Source organism: Neovison vison, chromosome 5, assembly GCF_020171115.1.
Source record: "Neovison vison isolate M4711 chromosome 5, ASM_NN_V1, whole genome shotgun sequence".
NCBI classification, from domain to species: Eukaryota; Metazoa; Chordata; class Mammalia; order Carnivora; family Mustelidae; genus Neogale; species Neogale vison.
In genome coordinates this window covers 16,678,664-16,703,461 of record NC_058095.1, presented here as the reverse complement: position 1 = coordinate 16,703,461, position 24,798 = coordinate 16,678,664, and the positions used below count along the sequence as shown (strand labels likewise).

The 24,798-nt window shown below is 38.9% G+C and overlaps 1 protein-coding gene across 3 annotated transcripts in view; it reads right to left on the bottom strand.

The window, feature by feature from the left end:
• Positions 1-24,798, bottom strand: part of KANSL1 (KAT8 regulatory NSL complex subunit 1) — a 179,021-nt gene that overhangs the window by 142,605 nt on the left and 11,618 nt on the right. For 2 of the 3 annotated variants that reach the window (XM_044247698.1, XM_044247700.1), the window contains exon 1: positions 8,588-8,930. The exons of the other annotated variant lie outside the window; for it this stretch is intronic. The gene's annotated coding sequence lies outside the window, so the exon portion shown is untranslated. Of the gene's footprint in view, positions 1-8,587; positions 8,931-24,798 lie in introns of those variants that run through there. 3 annotated transcript variants of the gene reach the window in all.

The following is a 24,798-nucleotide window of genomic DNA, read 5'->3' as shown; positions in this document are numbered from 1 at the left end:
CCCAGTCTGGGGCCTCATTAACACTCTCCTAAATTAGGCTAACAACCTCCTGACAGCCTCGGTCCTTCAATCCGGTCCGTTCATTTTTATTACCTCACTTCTCTACCCTTGAATAGCTCCTCAAGCCTTTCTCAGGAGTCCAAATTTTCCAAGATGAAATTTAATACAGTATCACAGCAAGTAGATCCAGTCAAATGGACCTAGAACTCGCCCAGATTCTCAGCTCCATAAACTTCCACCTGGAAGACCCTTCTTAACCTTTAGGCCAGTATTTAATTAATACTTCAATACCATGGCATTTCCACAAAAACTTTACCAGACTGTTCAGATTCACATCACTCTCTTCCTGCTTAAACTGTACAATGCACTTAAAGGTAGCATCACTCAATTCAAATTATCTGAATGTTCCCCAACTGTCAATTTATGAATTCTATTTCCACGATGACAAAGTTCCTTAGCACCCTTCTTCTGCATGCTCACTAACTTCATCTAAAGCCTGGAACACAGTAAGCACTATGGGTACTTACTGACTGGGCTAGAGTGGTCAAAAGACAACACTTTGCTATGCGGAGAAAGATGAGAAAATTCTAAACAAGAAACTAACACACTTGAAATAATGGGAAAGGATTTGCGAGATGATCCACAGAACACCTTGTATGAACCAAGTGGTACATGTACGGCTTCTCAAGAAGAGGGAGAGGGGAGGAATGCAGCTCTGTAGTGATATCTGATAAATACTGAAAGCTACATAATGGGACACACCGGAAAGTACTTCTTTTACGTGGAAACAAATGTTTTGTTATGGAACAGGAGGCAAAATTTTTATCATAGAATGAACGAATGGGGGCTGCACACCACCCTAGTTCCTAACATGTTCCCATGCCAACAAGGCTTCTCTTAACTGTATACGGTTTGGGTTTGTAATTACTAAGAGAAACACACATCTGATGGAGGATAAGTTATTATTACAACTGCTGTTCACTAGTATTAACTGACCTTTTACTATGTCATTGTACTGTATTATACATATGCTCTCATTTAATCCTCACAACATTAAAAAGTAATCTTATTCTCGTTTTATAGATGAGGTTATGCTCAAAAGTTAAGTAATGTGCCCAAGATCAAAAAACTACTAGGGCTCCCGAAGGAAGATTCCAATTTAAATCTCTAGATCTAAAGCTTTCAACTACTATCCTAAGTAGCTGAAAGCTAGGTTTAAACTGGAAGGGCCTTAATTGCTAGACTCCAGACTTCGAATATTAGTCTTCAGACGAAAGTCAGTGAGGGAACACCAACTGATGATCTCAAATAAGCATTTCATGAAAATGCCTACAATAGTCAAATCACCACACTAAGTGCCTACAAGAATGACATGGACCACTCTAGATAAGACACTACCAAGTGATCAGTAAATCCCAGGGAACCACATTAACAGGCCCTCACACAAGCTGAGTCAGTAGTCATAAAAAGCTTCCCACAGGAAGCAATTCTTAGTTGAAACCTAAAGAATAAGTAGGGTCCAGCATCCCTCATACAGCTACTTCAAGAATCCCATACTCAAACCCATTCCCTGCCCCCAACACCAAATCGAAAACCAATTCCTGTTGCTCAACATTCCCCATGTGAGTGAACACTGATCCCAACTACTGATTTACCATCTGTCATAGATATCTCATTTAAGCATACACTAATGCCACATACAAATAATAAAAAGACTACAGGAGCACTTTCATCAAAACTAAAGATAAGAGGATAGAAAGTAGGTGCAAAGGTAAAGCACAGTGCTTTGCCTGAAGGGGTCAAGGAAGGCTTCCAGAAAAGCCTTCTGACTGAATTTGGAAGGCTCAAGAGAGAGGGTTCAATAGGTAGAATGATAGGCACATTCATTTTACCCTTAATGCCACTGCCTTAGTTCAGAGCCTCATTATGTACTACAGTAATTCAGGCAGTAATAATCTCCCAACTGTTCTTTCTTCCTGTCTCAGCAAGCCTTCAACCTAGCGTCCACTACCAAAATGATTATTAGAAAGGAAGGGGAAAGAGAACATAAATCTGACATGCTGTGCTCCTCTTAAAAATCCTTCAGGGACTCTCGGGTGAGGATGAATCCAAACTCCCCACACAGCATATATCTGGCCCCTTTTTACACGCAGCCTCATCTCCAACCTGTCCCCACTCCAGCCACCTGATCTTATTTATAGTTTCAGGCTCTTTCCATGCCTTTGCACCTTTGCCCACACTACTCTTTCTTTTTCAAGGTTTACCTCCAAGATCACATGCTCTATCAAGTATTCCCCATTCACTTCAGGTTGAGTTGGGGTCCCTCCCTCTGTAGGGGCTTATCTGAGCTCACACGACACCCTGGGCAAAAGCTCATAATGTAATATAAACTCCCAATCTTGTCTGTCCCCCTCCTTCTCTAGAGTATACACTTAAAAAAAAGAGAGAGAGAGAGAGAATTATGGCTTGTTTTATCTCTATCCCCTACATGAAGCAAAGTGTCTGGCAGAAAGACCAATACACCTTAGGTAACCTGAGACTTTTATGTGAAATGCATCAGATGGAGATCCACTATGAAGTTAACCAGGATGTCTGACCATAAAGTGAGAACCACCTAATGAGAAGCAGGCATCACTGAATCTAGGACAGACTTCATCTACCTCAGGTTCCAGTCATTTACAATGCCAAGCACCTGCACTCAGACTGGCAAACTTTTTAAATGTAATTTTTTAACTATTAAATTTGGTTACATAAGCCTTCTGAAAGCAGTTATCTATCAAATATTTTAATGCAATTAACCCAAACATTTACCTAGTAACTGCACTTCTAGGAACCTACCCCAAAAAAATACTCTCATAAAGAAACATGCATAATTCTTACACTGAATAATTGTAATACAAGAAAAAAAGAAAAAAAAACAACCCTAAACTTAAAGACATTAGAATACCTACAGTTATTTAAAAAAAAAAAAAAAACTGCATAACTTAATTTGAAAAACCTCTATATTGCTACATGGAAAAAAAAAAAGTCAAGCCACATAACGAGTATAATCCCATTTGTGTTTAAAAACATATAAACAGAAAATTGTTTTGAAAGATGACTATGTATGAAACTATTTATTGGAGTTTATCCTATTTCTACCCTATCACCTGAACTCAAATCTCCTACCAATCTAGCTCATAAAAGAAAAATGTGTTTTAATCTCATTTCTTTCTAACAAACTCTAATAATACAAGTGTTTCTGAACAATCCTAAAACCAGACATTGCTTGAAGGGTCTAGCAATTCAAAAGCAAACAGGTGATTTGTGGAGTGAACGGTCCCTGACTAGATTCTAAGGATCTCACTGAAACCTACCTTATCCCTTAAAAGTTTTGAATTAATGATTAAAAAAAACAAAACAAAACAAAACAAACAACTTTTCCAATGCCAGGAAAATGTTAAAAGTTAATACTAACATCCTTCTTTCATTCCCTTGGGAGGCCAAAGGGAAAAATAAGAGGTAAGCATTCATCAGTAACTGAAAAACAGCAGTCCAATTTTTTTGATACATGCTTGAGGTCTTCAAACATCCTCAGTTCTCCATGGCAATATGTGAACAGTTTAATGAAACTTCCCTGACAGTTCAACTTAATCAACTAGTATTTCCATAACGCCTCTCTACTAGCAAACATCAGAAACTAAACTAATTAGCTTTCACCTCTATCCCTTCACACCCTCCGGGGGAGGTGCTAATAAGCCGTCACAAAGGCCAAAAAGCAAGTAGCAAGAGAAAGCCTATGTATCAGTTTTTAGGAATTTTTGGTTTAACATCCTAACAACAAAATTGTTATTCATTTCTTTTTATTCCTCAACACTTGCCCTCCAACTGAATTTAACCAGCTCTGACCTTAAACTACTACTTTTTTTAAAAATTAAAAGGTGAGGGGCTCCATTAAGTTTGATGCCCCCCAAGCAACTTTTTCCAAACAAGGAAGAATATGCCGTACTTAAAATTCAGAATGAGATCTCATTTGGGACTCCTGTTCAAGTAACAAGAACCAGAGTTTTTGATAACATTTAGATAAAACTGCACTGAATTTACCTCCACCTTACATTGCCTGACTCTCAAAAGCTTGGGGTGGCAACTGTAATTCTAAAAAAATGAGAACTAGAGAAAAAAGGGCAGGTTCACAACCAACAACAATAAAATGTATGGCTAAATAACTCTCTAGGAGGATCGGGCATTCAAATGTTAAAATTTATGGAGCTAGCCTGAAATCTTGGAAAAGCAAGGCTTGCAGAAGGTAACATTTCCTGAACAGCTACTATTTGCCAGACACCACTACACAACAACAACAACAAAAACCAAGAATTTAAAACATCTCCACGTTGAAGGCCTCCTGGCATAAAAAAGTTTAAAATCTTCATATATGCTCTTAAAATTTCTTTCAGACTACCCAAGCTTGTTTTTCATTCATAAATGAGTTGTGCTCTCTACACTAAAGTCTCCTCAGACTCTGCATTTTTAGCTTTACCTTTATTCTATCAAAGACATGTTATTCTAACAAAGAAAGAGGTGAACACACATAAAAAGTGCCTAGGTCAGTTCTTTTTAGGAAATCACATCAACTGGCTTATTTTCTTCTATACATTTTACCTTACATTGTACAAAAACAAGCACATGGTATAATACAGGAACAAATGTTAACTGAACTAATAACCAACAGAGACCCTTCCATACATTCTGTCTTTTTCCCATGACCCACAATCTGCAAGTGACACCCATGAAAACCACTTACTTTCTACCCCTTCTTGTGACCTTCAAAATTGAGTTGGTGACCTCTGGTAGAGTGGGATATTTGTCTGTTCTAATTCATACAGTCCTTTCTAACCATTATTGTGGTTCACTGAATTCTGATCTCACATTCCAGGGAATAGGAAGTACTGACAAAAAAGTCTTATTTTGTGTCATAAATTACTGCACTCAGGCAGAAGTATTTTTGCACAACTTTAAGTATGCCCAGAGGCTAATAAGCTTTTATTAGGACAGAAACTATAATTCAAACATAACATTCAGAATCAACATGAAGACTCAAAAAAACCAGTTTGAATTCAGATTTCCAGAAAGTATTTCAAGTCCTATTTTAGGGAAAGGACATGGTCCAAGTATTCATTGCACTGACACAGTAGGCAGGCCAGGTGCTTGGGCCATTTTATTAGAGACACCTGCATGTACTCCTTCATAAAGTGATCGAAAGTAAAAAGGTACGAAAGTAAAATATGCTCCCTGAGACATGCAACAGTTTAACCAATCAAGGCAGAAACTTACCTAATATAGAGAAAGAGGGTGGTGAAAAGGTGCTTGAAAACTCTCAATAAACCACTCAATGATGAGATTTGTTCTAGGACAATCCACCAAAGACCATATACTAGGTGTGTACTATTCCCTCCTTTCTAAACTCAGAGGAGAAATCCTTTGGGGGTGGGGAGATCAATTAATTTTTAAAAATCTCTCTCCAGGAAGGAAGTCACTTAGTTTCTGTACCTTAATAGCTTCACCAAGAAAAAATAACCCCTACCAATCCTCCCAAGGAAGCTGACTAAATATAAGAGGAATAAGCATTACTCTTTAAACAAAGGATTTTCCATAACTTTGAAAATCCAATACAGACTAGCATGTTTTTTACATTTTAAAATTGTGTTTCCAGTATAACAAGGCAACTAAGCTTTACTCCACTCAATGCCAAAATACCTTCTCAAACCAGCATCACCACCCATAATGGCCTTGTGTTTACAGATTACATAATTCAGGTTATGTCAAACAGAACAAATCTAAAACTTGTTATTCACCTTAAAATACAATTAAAATCTGTGCTCAACCCAATAAAATGGAGACGATGTAGATACACTGGTTACAATGTAGCATTACTAAAGAAGAGCAAGCACTGGCAGTGTTTGATGAAGAAAAAAAATGGGAGTATTTTCCTTTCTTCCCACCTTGATAAAAGCTCAAAAGTGAACGAGGCTTACTCATTTTCTAGCTTCCAGAATTTTCCCCAACAGGATAATGATAAGTCTAACAATCAAAGAATGTTCTGCAGGTTTAACCACAGAAATAACGTGTGTAGGCAGGAATAAAGAAAATCAGACAAAAATTTAACATCTCACTTTGGTAAAGCACAAAAGTCAAATACTAATTGTTCTGAATAAGGCTTTCAGGAAAGAAGCAAGGACACTTCTAAATTTTTCATTCAACAGATTCATGTAAGTGGAAGGACCAAAAACCCTGCCTTACCTCAAATTCTTTCAACAATTAATTCATCTCTCTCTCAGCTGTCTACAGACACAAATCAAAAAGTTATTTTATATATACTTAAATGCAGTAGTCCTCAGAAACCATCTTCACCATAACACAGATGTTAAGAATCTTTGTCACATCTAATGTTTCCCTCCAAATAGTGCATACTTGAGAAATAAAAAAGTTAACCACCTCAAATCATGAGATCACTAACAAATACATCAAGTACGGGAAAGGTCAAAGAAACTGCATACTTTGTTGGCGAAACAAAGTGGAAATTAAAATCAAAATTCCATGACTGAGGACAGTTACCCACATATAATAAATTTTTTAAATTCCCAAGGGATGAGCATTTTTACCTGGCCTTATTTTTAGAACTACACATCACACTGTATATATCACATGACATGATGTAACTGTTAGCAAAGAAAATGGCCCAAACCATTAAAAATATACAAGAGAAAACGAATCAATACATACTTAAGGATCACTATATTACATTTTTACTTTTTTTTTTTTAAAGATATTTACTAAGACTTTTAATTGGAAAAGTGGCAAGGAACCTACGTTAAAACAAGAGAAAAAGGTACTTGGTATTTCATAATATAGAAATTTACCTAATTACTGGGAAAACTGATATGAAGAAACAGACAATAAAATAATTCTAAACCTCAAGGATTAAAAGCAAAAATTCTCTGGATCAAAAATGCAACAGAAACAAAACGAAATACTTTTAGGTGGAAAACAATTATTACTCAGAAGTATTCCCTATTGCTGGAAGAAAAAAATAGTTTTAACTGACAATGGCTGCAGACAACTGAAAATTTCTAAATTGGTTAGGCAGTTTATTAGAAAAGGAACCAAGTATAGCGCATGCAAGGGGGGGGAGGGGAAAACACACCCACTTAAGCCTTTGTAAACAGTGGTACTTAAAAGACCCAAGAAGCTGGGAAAAATCAAAACTACAAACTATTCTAAAAAATGCCAAACGTACTCCAATGTACTACCTTCCACACTTGAAAGTGCTTCAGAGACAAAGTTCAGTAACAATCTATAACTATATCATGATTATGCAAGGCAAAGATTATGTAATTTTATCATTTATTATAAATATTCTCCTCTCAAACTAAAACTACTAAAGTGTTTTGATCTCTTTAATGGGGAGTGGGTAGGTTCTTCTGGACTACAATTTAAAAATATAAACACACACCCCAAAACAAACAAAAAAACACAATGATTGCTAGCCACGTGACAAAGGAGATGGCAACACCAGGATTGTGAATGGAGGGGAGGGAGGCGAGGCAGGAGGACTAGGAAGATTTCTCGGAACTTTGGGGAGCTCGGGATTCGGGTCTCCCGACCCTTAAGGTACCAAACTCTAGCCCTACAAGTTGTATCGTTAACATTCTCAAATATAGTTTTATTAACAGATCACGAAAAATGCTCCAGTGACCTCCAGAATAAAAGGAGGAAAAAATCAGAGGAAAGAGAGCAATTTAAAGTGGCGCCATCATGTCACCCCTTCTCCCCTAAGGCAATCAATAAGCAATAGTTAAGTAACGTGTCTCTCCAAAAAACCACACTGGGATCCCGACAATGGAAAACAAAAGGATTTTTAAGTAAAACATGAGGGTAAGGTTGTTTATCGTATGGAAAACAATCAAACTATTTGCTGAAGAATCAAAAGACAGTCAGCCGGAAAACAGGCCCCCCAAACTCACTTAAAAGCAAATAAATGCCTCTTCCTCTTTAGTTGTTTTTTTTTTTTTAAACAAACACGTCCGCCTGAGGGAGACTAGATCCGAAAACGTAAGTGACCTCAATATACAGGCAACAAAAATAATAAATACATGAAACAAATAACCATCTGACTTAACAATCAGAGTTGCGATACACACCGTGAAACGCGCAAGATGTGTGTTTCGAGCAGAGAAAGGCCTTCTGCAGTCAAGAGAAGTTCAAGGCGACAGCCAGAGTTTGTTTGGGGTTTTTTTTAACGGGAATAAACCGTGTTCTTAAGGCCGCATTTTTAAATAGAACGCCAAAGGAAAAGCTGGCGAACGAGGCGGCAGCTGGTGGGGAAGGGCCCCCGCACACCCCCGCCCTTGGGGCGACTCCCAGCCCCGGACCCGCAGCGGGGAAGCCCGGAGAGGCCATTTAAAGTTCCGGGGATTTTTCCTGCCCTGCCCTGCCTTTCTAGTTACAACTAACAAAGAGAGAGAGAAATGGGAGCCACAGAGAGAGCGAGGAGAAGGAGAAAGGGCAGCGAGAGGAGGAGGAGGAGAGGAGCAGCAGCAGCAGCACCTACCACGTGATGGAGGAGCGTTGCCCGGGCGGATTCAGCCCCACAAAATGGGCGCAGTTTGCAAACAGCCCCCGGCCTGGGCGCCGAGGGCCGGCGGCGGCAGGCGGGGGCGCGCGGCGGCGGCTCCGGCCCGGGCCCGCCGCTCTCCTCCCCCCCGGCGCCCGGAGCCGCCCTGACTTTCCGGGCGGGGGGGGGGGCGAGGCGGAGGGGGAGGGGAAGGCGGCGGCGGCGGGGAGCGGCCGCTTTTTCTTCTCTTTCGGGCCCCTTCTCCGGCCTTCCTCGGCTCCGGCGGGGCCTGGGCACGGCCGGGGACCGCAGCCCGGCCGGAGAACTGGCGGGCGGGGGCAGAGGGTAAAGCCGCCCCCCCGCCCCGCACAAACAAGCGCCGCCGTCTGCAGCCCGAGCCCGCACCCCGGCCGCCACCCCCGCACGCCTTTTCCCGGCCGGGGAGCGCGCTCCGGCCGCCCCCCGCGCCGCCGCGGTGAGACGAGTCGGCTTCGCTACGGTGCTCGGTTCTCCCGCCGGCTCGGCGAGCGGTGGCGGCGGTGGCGGCGGCACTGGGAAAATGGCGGCCGAGCTCCTTTTCCCTCCCCCCCTTTAATCTGAAGCGGAGGGAGAATGGAGCGAGCGAGCGAGCGGGCGAGCGCCGGGGACACGGGGAGGAGGGACAGCAGCGCCTCCGCCGGCTGCGGCTGCGGCGGCGAGGGGCCGCCCCGCCCCGGCGCGCCGCCAGGGGGCGCCCGCCGCGCCGCCCCCGCGGGCCGCCAGGAGGCGCGGCCGCCGCCGCCGCCGCCGCCTCAGTCATGGCTTCTCGCCGCGGCCGCTGTTTCTGCACCTCCATCTGCGGAGGCCGCGGAGCCGGGACCCAGCTGCTCCCAGATGTGCGGCGACGCCACGCGGCACTGCGGCAGGCGGGAGCGAGCCCTCGCTCCGGCCGAGGTGAGGCTAACCTGAGGCACTGACGCCGTCACATTCCCTCCGCGCTGGGGCTGGCGGGGCCGCGCGCCGGCTATGAGGGGGCAAGGCGGGCAGGCGCGGTGGAGCAAGAGGACGTGAGCGAGCAACTGTTTGCACTGTGTAGTTGACAAGCTAATGCCGTCGATGCCACACTATTCCAGGGCTAAACGCGCACTGAGTCGGGTGGCAAGCTCCCTGACCAGTGAAGCGCTTTCTGCCGCCCTTTGTCCTAGCCTACTGCCTCCGTACGCTGCAGCACGCCTGGGCACTAGCCCCAGTGCAGCGCTCCGCAGCAGCCAGGGCGGAAGAAAAAAAAAAAAAAAAAAAAAAAGGCGCACGTCGTCACTGCGCAGGCGCAGGCCAGGGCCCGCGCCGGGCCAGCCCGGGAAGGGACAGCCGAGAGCGAGAGGGGAAATGATGGCCCACCCGCGCCGGGCCCGCTGGGAACTGTAGTTTTCGTTAAGAAGCACGCGTCTTGTTTTGGGTGTCAGGGCTTGGCAGATCCGCCAAAGCAGGCAAATGGCATTACACAATGAGTATTTATGCTTCCTGTCGCCACCAAAAGGAAGTTCACTGCTATGCTAAAAGTTTAACAAAGAACTCTATAGAGAAATCCAAATCTCACAACAAAACTTCCCACTTTCCTACCAGAGTTGATTTAAAGTAGAGGCACTTGATCATTTCTCATGACCACTTTGTCAGCACAGTATTTTATTCCTCTCCCAAAACAGGGCCTTAAAATAATGGAACCTTTTCTAAATCAAAAAAGTTATGCAATATAATGCGAAGAATAACACAAAGTATAATTCCACTGTCCTTTAAAACCAAAGAAAAAGTTGCCAAAAGATTAATTCAGTGCTTTGAGATTTTAAAAAGGAACTCTGGGATTCATCAGAATTTAAGTGGCTCAACAACAACAACAAAAGGATTCCAACAGTTAAATCATCAAATGCAGCAAGACAGAAAGGGCATGCTGTACTGCGGAAAAGGAAGATGAGAAATGCTCTATACTGTTCTGTGGCTTACCAGAACCAATATCCGGTGGTGTGCGTCACTTCCGCTAGTCAAAAAAAACCCCTCAGTCTTAGTCCTCCACAAAGTTACAATAACTCATCAGCACCTAGCATCTACACCTATATTTCTATCAGCTTCCATTTGTACTCTTAAAAATCACACTATCAATCACAGTCATCGTTCTCAAATATCAAAAGCAAGCAGTTAAGAATGAAGTCACAAATTACATAAAGAATAAACTAATATATGTGTACATAGTTGTATATACATCCAAAAGAGATGCTAGACTTGGCTTTTTATAATCCTGGGAAAGAAAATTTAATTGATTAAAAAAATGTATATACGTACCTTCACATAAATAGTAATTCCACAAAATATAGCAGAAGGGTGTTAAACACAGACCAATAGAGGGCGAACTAGAGCCCTAATCTAAGGATTCTGAAATCTAAATGGGCAGAATGAAAAACACCAAATAAGGCAAAGCCCCTTGCAGTGTATACCTAAAAACATTACGTTCAAAGACACCCACCCACAAAATAATTAATCTTACTACTAATTAATAAGTAGGCTGCCAACTCTTAAAACTCAACTGCCAAATTAGGCCCCCAAATAACCAAGATTATAAAATACATTTTTTTCAGTGGATCAGAAGTTAGAAATGCTCATTTTAAAACATGCATCTTGAGGGCATCTGGGTGGCTCAGCCAGTTAAACATCTGCCTTTGGCTCAGGTCATGATCCCAGGGTCTTGGGATGAGCCCTGCTTTGGGCTTCCTGCTCAGCTCCCTTTCTTTCCAGCTCATGCTTACCCTCTCTCTCTCTAATAAATACAATCTTTTTTAAAAATTTTAAATAAAACATGCATCTGGGGGAAAATAAATCCCAACTTTCTCATTCTCTCATTGCTTAACCCAAGACTCGGGAGTTCACAGTGTTTATGGCATTTAAATCAGTCAACATGTTTTACATTCTTATCTCAAACCAGATGTCTTTTTGCTGAGGCACCAATTTTTACAAATAAGGACATTCAAAGGTGAGCCACTCACTATAGATGTAAAAATCTTGAGAAATACATTTTCTTAGAATTTACCCCAGAAACAGTGGATGTCAAGGCTGAACAAATACACACACACACACTCATACACACCTTACTGTTCAAATCACTCTTGGGAGTAGTCATTGTGGTTCACTCTCAAATACCCACTTTATCCTAATGGATTAATTTAACCCATCCTCTCTGCCAATGATTGGTCAGGAATGGGCATGAAACCCAATCCTGGCCAATGAGACATCAGTGGAAGCCCATTGGAAGGCCTGCAAGAGAGAACTGTGAGAAAAGCTTCATTCCTAAAGACAAAGTGAGGAAGAAACAGTTCCCTCTTCTTCAGACACTGCTAAACATGACACCTCAAAATGCTACAGTCCCCATACAGCAAGCCTAACCCAATATCATCAAAGGGGGTGGAATGGAGAGCTGGCAGGAACCTGTGTCCTTGGTGACAATATGAAGCCATTACATCAAATAATACATCTGCAAGACTTTTGGACTTCCAGCTACATAAGAACAATGTAACAACAAACATTTCTTTAATGTTTCACCAATTTGAGTTAGATTTCTATATCTGAAAGTAAAAAAAATTCTAATTTCTCATATTTTAGAATATTTGTATTTCTTTGATTATTCATATTATATAAAACCTTATTCTTCAGCAAAGTCCTTCCCTTCTATATACAACTCTGTACCCATCCACGTTGTTAATCTATATGTTCTTTCTGCCTAGAAAAAGAGAACCATCCCTCCTCAGTCATTCCTGTTCATTCCTCTCCCCAATATACTGCCACTTATTTCTCCTTTAAGGTATGTTTCACCAGACCACCATTATCATTTACATACTTAACAGTAATATAGATAACTGGCACTATATTACCCTGATCTTGATTAAGTGCTTTCTGTAATCCCTTTGAGACTGTTTCCATGTATCAATCTTACTTCTGAAGCTGGCCTAAAAGTGCTAGAAGGCAGGAACTATGGTTCAGATTTATAACTCTCACCGATACAATAAACATATTCCAAGAAGACATTCTCTAATAACTTTGCCACCATATCTCTTTTTTTCCCCCACCATATATCTTTTAACAAGCCAGATATTCTTAAGCAGATCACAAATTCAGTACTTCGTATGTCCAACCTAATCTCAAAAAGACAAGGGATTATTTTGTTTTGATTATTCTGTTTCACTTAAAAATATATCTATATATTAACTCAGGGGGTGCCTGGGTAGTACAGTTGGTTAAGCATCTGACTCTTGGTTACAGCTAAGATCCTGATCTCAAGGTTGTCGGATCAAACCCCGCCTCCGGCTCAGGGCAGAGTCTGCTTGAGATTCTCTTGCCATTTCCCTTTGCCCCTCCCACTTGTTCTCACAAAGCCCCCTCTCTCTAAAATTTAAATACCTATCTATCTATCTATCTCAGGAAAGAACGTCCTAAACTATTTAGTTTCAAAGGAACAAGGTCCCAGTTTCCGTTATTTATCATTGCATCATTACATCCCAGGGACCTAGTTCAGAGTCTTGCAAAAGGTGATAATTTTGTAAGAATTGACTGAAAAAATGAATAAAAGGTACAGTGTGGTAGCTAAGAGTATAGGATGCAGGGGCAGCCCTAGATTTTATCTGCCTCCTTTAATTACCAGCCCTCCTTTAATTTGCCCAGCTGCGTTACTCTGGGCAAAGTATTTAACCTATAAGCCCCAGTTTCTGCTCTGTGAAAAGGAGATAGTAGTGCCTACTTCATAAATCTATTAAAGCTATTTTCCAAAGTTCCATAATTCAGAATTAAAATATGAGATAAGGTCAGCACCTCTTCCCTAATTCAAAATTTAAATCCCTATCCACTCCAGCAAACAATGTTTTCATTCATAAATTCAGATAACACTACCCATAAAAATACTTTGAGCTCCCTATAAACATATTCTAATTCTGAAAAAGATTATTTACATTTTAAATCCAAAGCCACATAAAGAAGTAAAGATGCATTTACTCAACAAAAATTTAGTGAGTACCTATTAAGCTCAAGACCCTGTTCCAGATATCACAGAAATGAATGCATCAATCTATTTAAGACATTACATTATATCATGAAAGAAACATCTTTAAAACTGAAATTGGTACATGCTCTCATGTTAATATTTAACCAACTAAATATTAAGTAGAAAGCCAGAATGAACTGAGCCAAAGGTAAGAAATTTAAATCAAAGAATTTGGGACATAGAAGGAATATGGAAGGTCATCCAGTTAAACCTCCAAATTTTATTAGTGCAAAAATGAGGGGAGGCCAAGAGAAAACAGGAGTCTACCCTAAACCCTACAGCAGGACAAGCTGGGATCAGAGGTCAGTCTCCAATTCTCACTTTCCCCCTTGCATCACCGGCCTTCCAGAGTTCCATCCCCTCAACAGAAACAGGCTACTCACTTGACAAGAACTACAAGCGTGATAAAAGGTATTAAACCCAAACAATACTACCTATTTCACAGTTTCACAAGTATCAAGACTTAGCCAAATGTAAGTAAAAGAAAATCCTCACAGTAACTACAATGACTGTAAAGGCTCAAATATCAGTATTTTTTTTTTCATTGAATGGAGGTCTCAACTGATTCCAAATATATATTCTTATGTACTCAGTCCAGTAGCAAACTTTCAGTAAGACTAAACAACTTAAGGCATGTAAAAAACTTTTGTAAATGGCAAAGTATTATAAGAATGCATGGCATTCCTTAGTTTCAATCCCACCTAAAAACAAGATTATTTTCTTCATACTAGAGATAGGCTTCCAAATTTACATAAAGTCGTTAACCTTACCATTTCACCATAGAAGTTATTCAGTTAACTCTTTGAGAAGAAAAACTAGTTAACTGTTTTAGTAATAAGAACAATAACTAAAGTTACAGGTTAACTTTGAAAGTACTCCAAATCAAGACGTAGTCTATTTGGGGATAATTCAGAAGACAGCACTAAAATTCAACTGAATACAACTATACCACTTAAAGAAACAGGTCAGGTTCTTTCTGGCCATCAGCTACATTAGGATCTAACATCCAAGGTCGATGGTTTTCTCCTCTATGGAGAAGCACTGTGGAAAAGCATACAAGCACTGACTTATGATGCATGCAGTTTAACAAGGACTTTATATGACTTTTAATAAAGTTTCTCAAGTTGTTAAACAAAAAATGACACTGATTATAAAGGTGGATTTTAATTAATTCTGCTTTAAATTTTAGTACAGAACATTAAAGAATTGTCAAATAATTAGAATTTACCAAAAAAGTTAATTGACCAAACATTAACAGGGACAGTGCTCCAATATACTGATTTTGCATATGAAGCAAAGTCAAATGAAGCAATCTGTCTAGGACCTAAACATTGTTTGAGATAATTAAGTTGAATGTCAGAATTTGCCCAAAATCTGCCAAGAAACCAGCTGGCTTCTTTTCCAAATGAAACATAAAGGTAAACGTGCAAAATAACTTCAAGGTGGCCATGAGCAAAGAACCTGTAGAGGGCCCTATAAAGAGAGTCAGAGATTAAAAAAAATGTTCAAAGAGTGAAGGAGGCAACAGGTGGACAATGCAAATGTCATTAAAAAAAAAAAATGAAGTCAGTTGCTGAGTCCAAAGTTAAGGTGCAACTTCTAAAATCTCACCCTGATGGCAAAGCACACGTAGGGATTTTGGACACAGCACACCTGTTTCCCTCCAGTGGAGAAGCACACCATTCTTGGAAAGAAACATTCCTTTGTAATTCACTAATTCCTGGATTCTTGCACTGGGTTTTCATGTACACTTTGGAGCACAGAGCTATGAACTAGGGAGTAATTGAAGCCAACAAATAATCAGGAGAGGCACCTTTCTGGAGTGTCAGTTCAATCAAAGACTGTAGTAAAATCGCCTACACTTTGTTAAAATAAACACAAATAGATTACAGAGAAAAATGCAAAATTCTCATTTTTTTCAAGATAGAGGAGTCTTCAGAAAAATGTCCCTTTTGTAACAAGTTGCTCTGGACAACCCCAGACTGAGCGTATTTTAAAGGAAAAGTTGGAAAAATACTGCTTTAGATTATTTATAGATAAATATGCAATACCCCAAAATCCTGAACATAATCCCTCTTACAAATAATGAAACTTGCAAAAATCTAATGTAAAAATTGTCATGGATACAGTATTATAAATGAGACCATAAAGCTACTGAACATGACTAGAATTCAGGAAATGCTAAAGTCCCTGTCTTATCTCTGTCATTCATTTACTAAGAAATCATATATAATTTCCTTAACAACAACCTTTTCTCATTTCTGAATTAAACAAAAAGAATACAATATTCAGTATTTCCAGCCATATTCCAAATTAATTTCCACAATCAAATTTAGACAAATTTATCTAGGAAAACTTGTCCCAAATGAACTTGAACTAGCAGAACAAACAAATTAAAAAAAATTTTTTAAACTGCTAAGTGAAACCATATGTTCTGTGATATAAAAAAGAAAAAAACTTTCAGTTTAGGGGAGGGGGCAAAACTCACATTGCCAGTATAGATATAATAAGAATATATAACAAATATATATATGTATGCATATATATATATATATATATATATATATATATATATAAAACATGCTCCCAAGTTAATATTTAACCAGCTAAATATTGAGTAAAAAGCCAGAATGAACTGAACCTAAGGCAGATGCTTAACCAACTGAGCCAACTAGGAGCCCTACAGTCAACTGATTTTTGACAAGGGTACCACAATAATTCAAGAGGGGATACAGAGATAGTCTTTTCAGTAAATGTTCACATGCAGTAAAATGAAGTTGGACCTTTATCTCACCCCTTACACAAAAATTAACCAAAATGAATCATAGACCAAAATGTAAGAGCTAAAATCACAAAATTCTTAGAAGGAAACAGAGTAAAACCTTCTTTATACTGGGTTAGGCAATGGTTTTTAGATATAGCATCAAGTACAAGTGACAAGAAAAAACATGTAGCTTGGACTTCATGAAAATTATAAATTTTCTGCACTGAAGTACCCCATCAAGGGACACCTGGGTGGCTCGATCAGTTAAGTGTCCAACTGTTCATTTCAGGTCATGATCTCAGGGTTGTGAGATCAAGCCCTGTGAGATCAAACTCCTGCTAACCACAGAGCCTACTCAGGATTCTCTCTCTGCCCCTTCCCTCTAACCCTCTACCCGCTCATGCTCACGCATTCTCTCTCTAAAAATAAATAAATAAATCTTTGTAAAAAATAAATAAAGGACTCCATCAAGAAAGTGAAAACGTAACTTACAGAGTGGGAGAAAAGATTTGAAAATCCTATGTGACAAAGGACTTCTTTCCAGAGTATATAAAGAACTCTTATAACTCGACAATAAAAAGACAATCCAGTTTAAAAAATGGGCAGAAGTTTTGACAGAAAAATCCTCTCCAGAGATATACAAATAGCTAATGAGCACATGAAAATATCTCATCATCATTAGTCATCAGGAAAATGAATGCAAAGCCACAGTGAGACACCATTTCACAACTACCCTCACGGTTATAATCAAAATGATGGACGGTTAGAAGTATTGACAAGGATGTGGAGAGACTGAACTCTCATACGTTGTGGGTATGAATGTAAAATGTACCTACCTTGGAAAATAGTTTGGTGGTTTGTCAAAAAGTTAAATAGATTTGCCACACAACTTAGTAATTCTACCCCTAGGTATATATTCAAAAGAACTGAAAAGAGGTGTCCAAACAAAAACTTACACAATAATGTTTATAGCAGCATTACGCATAATAGCCAAAAGATAGTAACAACCCAAAGGTCCACCAACTGATTAACAGATAAGCAAAATGGGGCACATTCATACAATGGAATATTATTTGACCTTAAAAAGGGAATAAAGTACTGATCTATGCTACAACATAGATGAATTCTGAAAACATGCTAAATGAAAAAAGCCAGTCACAAAAGAGCACATACTGTATGATTTTAATTATGTGAATGTCCAGCATAGGCAAATTATAGACACAGAAAGTAGATTAGTGATTGAAAGGGACTGGGGAACAAAAGGGAATAAGGGGTGACTGCTACTAGATACAGGGTTTCTTTTTGGGGTATTGAAAAATGTTCTAAAATTAGGTTTTGGTGACAGATGCACAACCTTGTCAATACATTAAAAGAAAACAGCTGTGCATTTTAAATGGGTAAATTTTATATGTGAAATGTATTTCAATAAAGCTGCAAAAAAATGGATGGAGCCAAAATAATACCTAATTTCTAAACAATTTCAAGAAAACAAAAAATATTCAGCCACTTGCAAAAATCTCAAGAAAAGGCATGCCATAATTCTTTTATTTCCCCTCAGAGGTTACCTCAGAGCACTAATTCGCCTTCATGTAACACTTGAAAACTCATTACCACCAATATACATAAGCAAAAAATGAGGTTCCCATCAAATTCACCTTACTCTAATTAACTCTATATGAGAATGAAATGAGGAAAACCCAACATGTCAGCAATGCAAACAGCTATCTATAGGCAGATACAAATTAGAACATCAATGAGGGAAGAGTTTAAGGAACACAAAATCCTATTACTGGAAAGGTTATCTTGAATGAGACAGGATTGGAATGTATTACTATTTTAAAAGCTTAAAGAAAAGCAACGATATTATACTCTGCCCTAAGAATTTTATAAGAATTTTATAACAGATGGTTGACAAGGCTTCTATAAATGGGTAGTTCAGAGAAAAAATGTGGCTCTGTCATCCCCAGCACTATTCAGAGTGTGAAGATGATACCCTGATCCACAGCTACAGGATCTGAGAGGAAGAGTATGGGCTGAACAGAGAAGTATGCTCATCAGTCAACTCAATTCCAAGCCAGATTAATCATTTGTTTTTCCCCCATCAATCAACAATTCTTTTTTGTTTCCATATGATTCCATATAAATGTGTGTATAAATCTATCCCCACTACTCATCAGACTGATAAAATTAATCCTGAAGTTTAAACTCCGGTACTTGGTAGCTGTGTGACTTCGGGCAAATGTGACTTTTTGGCCACACCACTCTGTTTCTTCATGTAGAAAACCACAGACCCTGACTAGTTTAAATCAAGATTTCTTTTCAACTCTAATGCTCAATGATTCAGAAACCCGAAAACTACAACAATAACAGTAATGTGGGGTTCAACAATCTATGTGTTTACTGACAAAACTTCTTTGGGAGGGAATTGATAAAATTTTAAGTAATTACAATAATGCTTCTCACTAATTATTGGAACGGGGGAACCTGGGTGGCTCAGTCGGTTAAGCATCTGCATTAACCTCAGGTCATTATCACATCATGATCCCAGGGTCCTGGGATGGAGTCCCAAGTCCTGTGTTGGGCTCCCTACTTAGTGGGGAGTCTGCTTCTTCCTCTGCCCCTCCCCTCACTTGTGCTTTCTCTCTTGCTCTCTCTTAATAAAATTTTTAAAAAAGATTAAACCTACAACATACACATATAACAGAACTTGGTTCTAAATTATAATCAGAAACTGACATACATAATCCATAGGTAACAGAAATACAAAACACACTTAACCAACATTCTGTAAGAGTGAGAGAAAAATAAAAATATTTATATGGATACCTTCACCTTCCTGACTCCGCTCCTTTCTGCCCAGTCCCTTCTATTCTAAACACATTCATAAAAAATGTGCTTATCAAAAAAAAGTATTATATGATTACCTAATTTTAGAAAAAAATATACAGACTTTAGTTAGATATAATTAAAATTGCTTAAAAAGCAAGTGAGTAATACAAAACATAGAGGTGGACTTTGTAATACTGTACTGAGCGTGAGAGATTTAAAAAAAAGTGAGGAGCTCAATCCAATTTTTTTTTTAAATGTTTACATTTTAAATTGCTAACTAGCGTGGGGATGGAAGAGGGGAGAGAAGGGGCAGGTGGACGAAGGGGAAAGCTTTACTCAAAATAGAAAAACAAAAATGAGGAAAAGCAGTAAAAGACCATCAATTGTAGCTGATCAGGAGCACTAAGACATACGTAGGCAAAACAACAAATAAAGCCTTGCAAGAGGGGCGCCTGAGTGGTGCAGTCAGTTGAGGGCCCATTCTTGGTTTCCAGTAGTGTGGTGATCCCAGGGTCATGAGATCAAGTTCCAATTCAGATTCCATGCTGATGCAGAGTCTGCTTGGGACCGTCTCTCCCTCTCCCTCTGCCAACCCTCCATGCTATAAATCTTTAAAAGCAAAGAGCAAAAACAAACAAGAAAACCTTGCAAGAAAATGCAAAGTCACAAAGAGGTGGTTTAAATATATATTTTTAAAATATGCCAAATAAATACCGGATGGGTCACTTTATAAATAGGGTATAAACAGTATAAAAGCAAGACAGCTGATAGCTGATAACTTTTTTTTTTTTTAAAGATTTTATTTACTTATTTGACAGAGAAAAGACAGAGATCACAAGCAGCAGAGAGGCAGAGAGAGGGAGGGGGAAGCAGGCTCCCCGCCGAGCAGAGAGCCTGATGCCGGACTTGATCCCAAGACCCTGAGACCATGACCCGAGCCGAAGGCAGACGCCTACCCGCCTGAGCCACCCAGGCGCCCCGATAGCTGATAACTTTAATTTGCTTCAATATTTACTGAGGAAAACATGAGGAAGAAAGACCTATTTCTAAATCAAAGCATATAAATCACTGATATCAGTCAAATTCATCATTAAAAAAACCAGATGCTTCCTAACTAATATATCAGATGTTCAGCAGTCACGGAATCCCAAAGTATTCTCTGCATTTTAAAACAAGGTTGAGTATAAAATTATAAAACTGCAGGGCAGAACTTAACTCGCTGTCATATGAGAGGGGTGACCTCCTCTCAAGCCCCAGAAGGATGGAATCCGGCCGGATCTGTTTCTATCATCAACATTTATCCAGCCCCTTGCTCAAAGCCTGGCATAGTTAGGCACTCAATAAATATTTGTTCAACAAAAATGAACAGAAACATGCCGTCATTGTAACTCCCATGTACTCAAGAGAAGGGCTCTGGCTATAAGCTTTAAATCAGCCAAACTGGCAAATCTCTAATAAAAAAGATTGGATCAGAAGACATATCAGCATGAATAACCTTCTGAGGAAAAGACATCATGGCTTCTAAAAGAGGAAATCACACCATACCAGTCTACCCAAATTCTCTAAGAAGTAAGTATGTGAATATGACTTACGTGGGTTTTCATAAAAGTCTTGACAAGATTCTAAGTAAAAGTTTATTTAAAAAAAAAAAAAAAACCTAAGTGACCACAAAATTGAGAATATTTACCAAAGATGGGTTGTAAGTTAGATGGAAAATTATAATGGGTACTGAGGCACTTCCCCAAATGAAGAAGTATAAGCACAAGACGGATATTAGGTAACATTTTGGAAATGCTACACTTAACATTTTGAATAAATTATATTAAAAGACATAGAGAAAATTCCTCATTTTGCAGGTAGAGGGATGAGCTTCCTGATAATGAAATAATACAGAGCTGGAAAAATTAGGGAACTGAGAGGTGGAAAGGATTCTTAAGTGTATCAAATGAGAAACCTTTGCAAAAAGTAGGGATTCATTTTCAGCTTAGAGAATACTTTGGCATGCATGAAAGTTGTCTAAATACCTAAAAGATCTGTCCAACAGAAGAGAAACTAGAGTTGCTCTAGGCAGTTCCTGAGTAGAAGTGGAAACTGCAGGAGGCATATTTCAACTCAACATAAGGTCAAGCTTTCTAACCATCAAACCTAACTAAAAAGGTGATTCTTACCCTGAATTAACTCTAAGAGCCCAGTGAGCTAGAGAAAGCCAAGATACCCAGACAGGACAATGGCAGGTATCACAGCTCGGACAAATGGAAAGTAGAGCACCTACAGGAAAAAACCCAAGTTATACCCAAAGAATTCATGGCTTCCAGTTAAAAAAAAAAAAAATTAATTTTTGAGTAATTATAGAATGTTCCTCTAAAGAGACTGTGATGTTCTGTGCAAAGGCGAGGGATGGAGCTAGGTAGTTGGAAATTCTACTGACAACAACAAGGAAAAAAGACTATAAATAGAACATATTTTCCTATCCTTCTAACAAATCACGATTTAGCTAATTCTGAAATGTAGTTCTGACTGGTTACCATAAATCCAGAAAGGCAAAGCAATGCTGACAAGGATCCAAAGAAATGTAAATGGAATGACTAAGAGGCTGAAGGAGGTTCACAGGCGACAACATTTTAAAATCATCATCTTCAACTGGGAAACATGAAAGCTAATGAGCACTATGATCAAAATCAGAAAATATACCAATATGACAAAAATGCTAATTTATTCACCCCACCTTGGTACAATATATCAAGCTTTTAAACTTGAAAAGGTAGTCTTTTTTTCCACAACAGACAAAAAGAAATGTGTTGCACCCCAATGTTCATAGCAGCAATGTCCACAATAGCCAAATGATGGAAGGAGCTGAGATGTCCTTCAACAGATGAATGGATAAAGAAGATGTGGTTCAGATGTACAACGGAATATTACTCAGCCATCAGAAAGGATTGATACCCACCATTTGCATCAACATGGATGGAACTGGATGGATGGAACTGGATCGACATGGATGGGATAATGAAGTCATGCAGAGAAAGGAAGTCATGCAGAGAAAGACAATTAGCAAATGGTTTCACTCATATGTGGAACATAAGGAATAGCACGAAGGACCAAAGGGGAAAGGAGGGAAAAACTGAATGGGAAGAAATCAGAGAGGGAGACAAACCACAAGAGACTCTGAACTCTGGGAAACAAACTGAGGGTTACAAAAGAGAGGAGGGTGGGTGCCCGGATGGCTCAGTCGGTTAAGAGTCTGCCTTTAGCTCAGGTCATGACCCTAACCCTAACCCTATCCCACATTGAGCTCCCTGCTCAGCAGGGTGTCTGCTTCTCCCTCTACGCTTCCCCTCTACTCATGATCTCTCCCTTTCTCTCTTTCTCTCTCTCTCAAATAAATTAAAAACCTTAAAAAAAAAAAAAGCAGGGAGTGATGGGTATTAAGGAGGCCACGTGTGGTGATGAGCACTGGGTGTTAAATGCAACTAATGAATCACTGAACACTACATAAAAAACTAATGATGTACTAGATGCTGGCTAACTGAAAATAATAAAAAAATAAAGTATTAAGCATTAAAAAAAAAGAAATGTGTGGAATGTGTTATCACCAAGAGGTGTTTAGGGTGAAGAATACTGAAGGAGTACATAAATTTATGTATATTAAGTGCATGCTGGGGTCCTACAGGATAGAAGTGATATCTAAGGTGGGGCCCTAAATTTCTGGGGTTAACAGCTTATAAGGTAACACCGCCTCACGTCAAAACATCCCTTGGTGACAGAACTGGCTGATGACCCTTGTGTAATAGGTTCAGTGAGGTTTGTTGTTATAGTTCCTTTCATTCTTTTATTTATGTATTTGTGTTTTTATTTTTTCTTTATCTTTTATATATTTAGAATCCTTATATAGCTCTATATCCTGAATTTTTCATTTCTCAAAGAGACAACATTCTAAGACATTAAAAGTTCCTCAAAAATACTATTTTATGCCTGTATAATCATCCATCCTTAAATAATGCCATAATGTTCCTATTTTTTTAAGATCTTATTTTTATATAATCTCTACACCCAACATGGGGCTCAAACTTACAACCCCAAGATCAAGAATCTAATACTCTACTGACTGAGCCAACCAGGCACCCCATAATGTATCCATTAATCTCAGTGCTCATTTAAGTTTATTCTGAATTCTCACTAGTGCAGATAATGCTATGACAAATATCTTTGTTCACAAATCTTTCTACAGATCTCTACTTTTCTCCCCTAAGGTATATTCCTAGAAGTGGAAAAACTAAGTTAAAGGGCATCTTTAGGTTTTTCAATGTAAGTTGTCAGAACATGATCCAGAAAAACTGGGCCCAATGTATATTTCAGCTATTAATTGTGGACACTGCCCCCTTACTACCTTTGACAGCACAATTCAACTGCCAATTTGATAGGTTAAAATAAAAATACTATCTAGGGGCACGTGGCTGGATCAGTCAGTAGTACTTATGACTCTTGGTCTTGGGGTCATGAGTTCAAACCCCACACTGGGGTAGAGTTTACTCAAAAAATTAGAAAATTTTATAAAAGAGTATATTGTTTTAATCTGCATTCCTGATTACTTAGCAAAATAAAAATGTTCCTCATATGCTTCTTGGCAATTGTATTTCTTCCTCGAAAACTCTGATTAGTTCTCTGTCAGTAAGGCTTTTCTTTACTTTTCTTATTTTTTTTTAATTCAAATTCAATTGGCCAACATTTAGTAAGTACATCATTAGTTTTAGATGTAGTGTCATATGAAAACCAGTTGAGATGTAATCACTTATCAGTGGCTTCAGCTCCCCCTCCTGGCCAAAAGTTACTATCTGATTAAGACCTAGATAAAAATAAACCACACTCTACAATATTACATTTGACCCTCTTGAACAAGGGTTTGAAGGGCGCTAAGCCACTTACACAAGGATTTTCTTCAATAAGTATATTGGAAAAACTTTTGAAGATTTGCAACAATTGAAAAAAACTGGCAGATGAACCATATAGTCTATAAATATCAAAAAAATTAAGAAAATGTTAGGTAAATCATGAATGCAAAAAATGTTACATAGACACTAGTTTATTTTATCACTACCATATAATATATACAAATTTATAAATATTAAAATTTATTAAAACTTCTATACACAAACACAGACTGTACATTATCTTTTCACTTTTTTTTTAAGGTTTTATTTATTTATTTGAGAGAGAGAGAGCATGAGGGGTGCAGTCAGAGGGAGAAGCGAGCTCCCCACCAAGCAGGGAGCCCGATGTGGGACTCAATCCTGGGACTCCAGGATCATGACCTGAGCCGAAGGCAACTGCTTAACCAATTGAGCCATCCAGGTGCCCATCTCTTCACTTTTGGTATCTAGTGTTAGTAATATATATAACATCTACAGCAATTTGTATCATAAAAGACAATACTGATGTAGATATTGATAGACACATGATTCATTTTATAGAGACAGTATAAACTGACAGCATCTCTACAGTACAGTCCTGTAAACGTATTTTATCTTCCTTATTTTTTTTTAAAGATTTTATTTATTTATT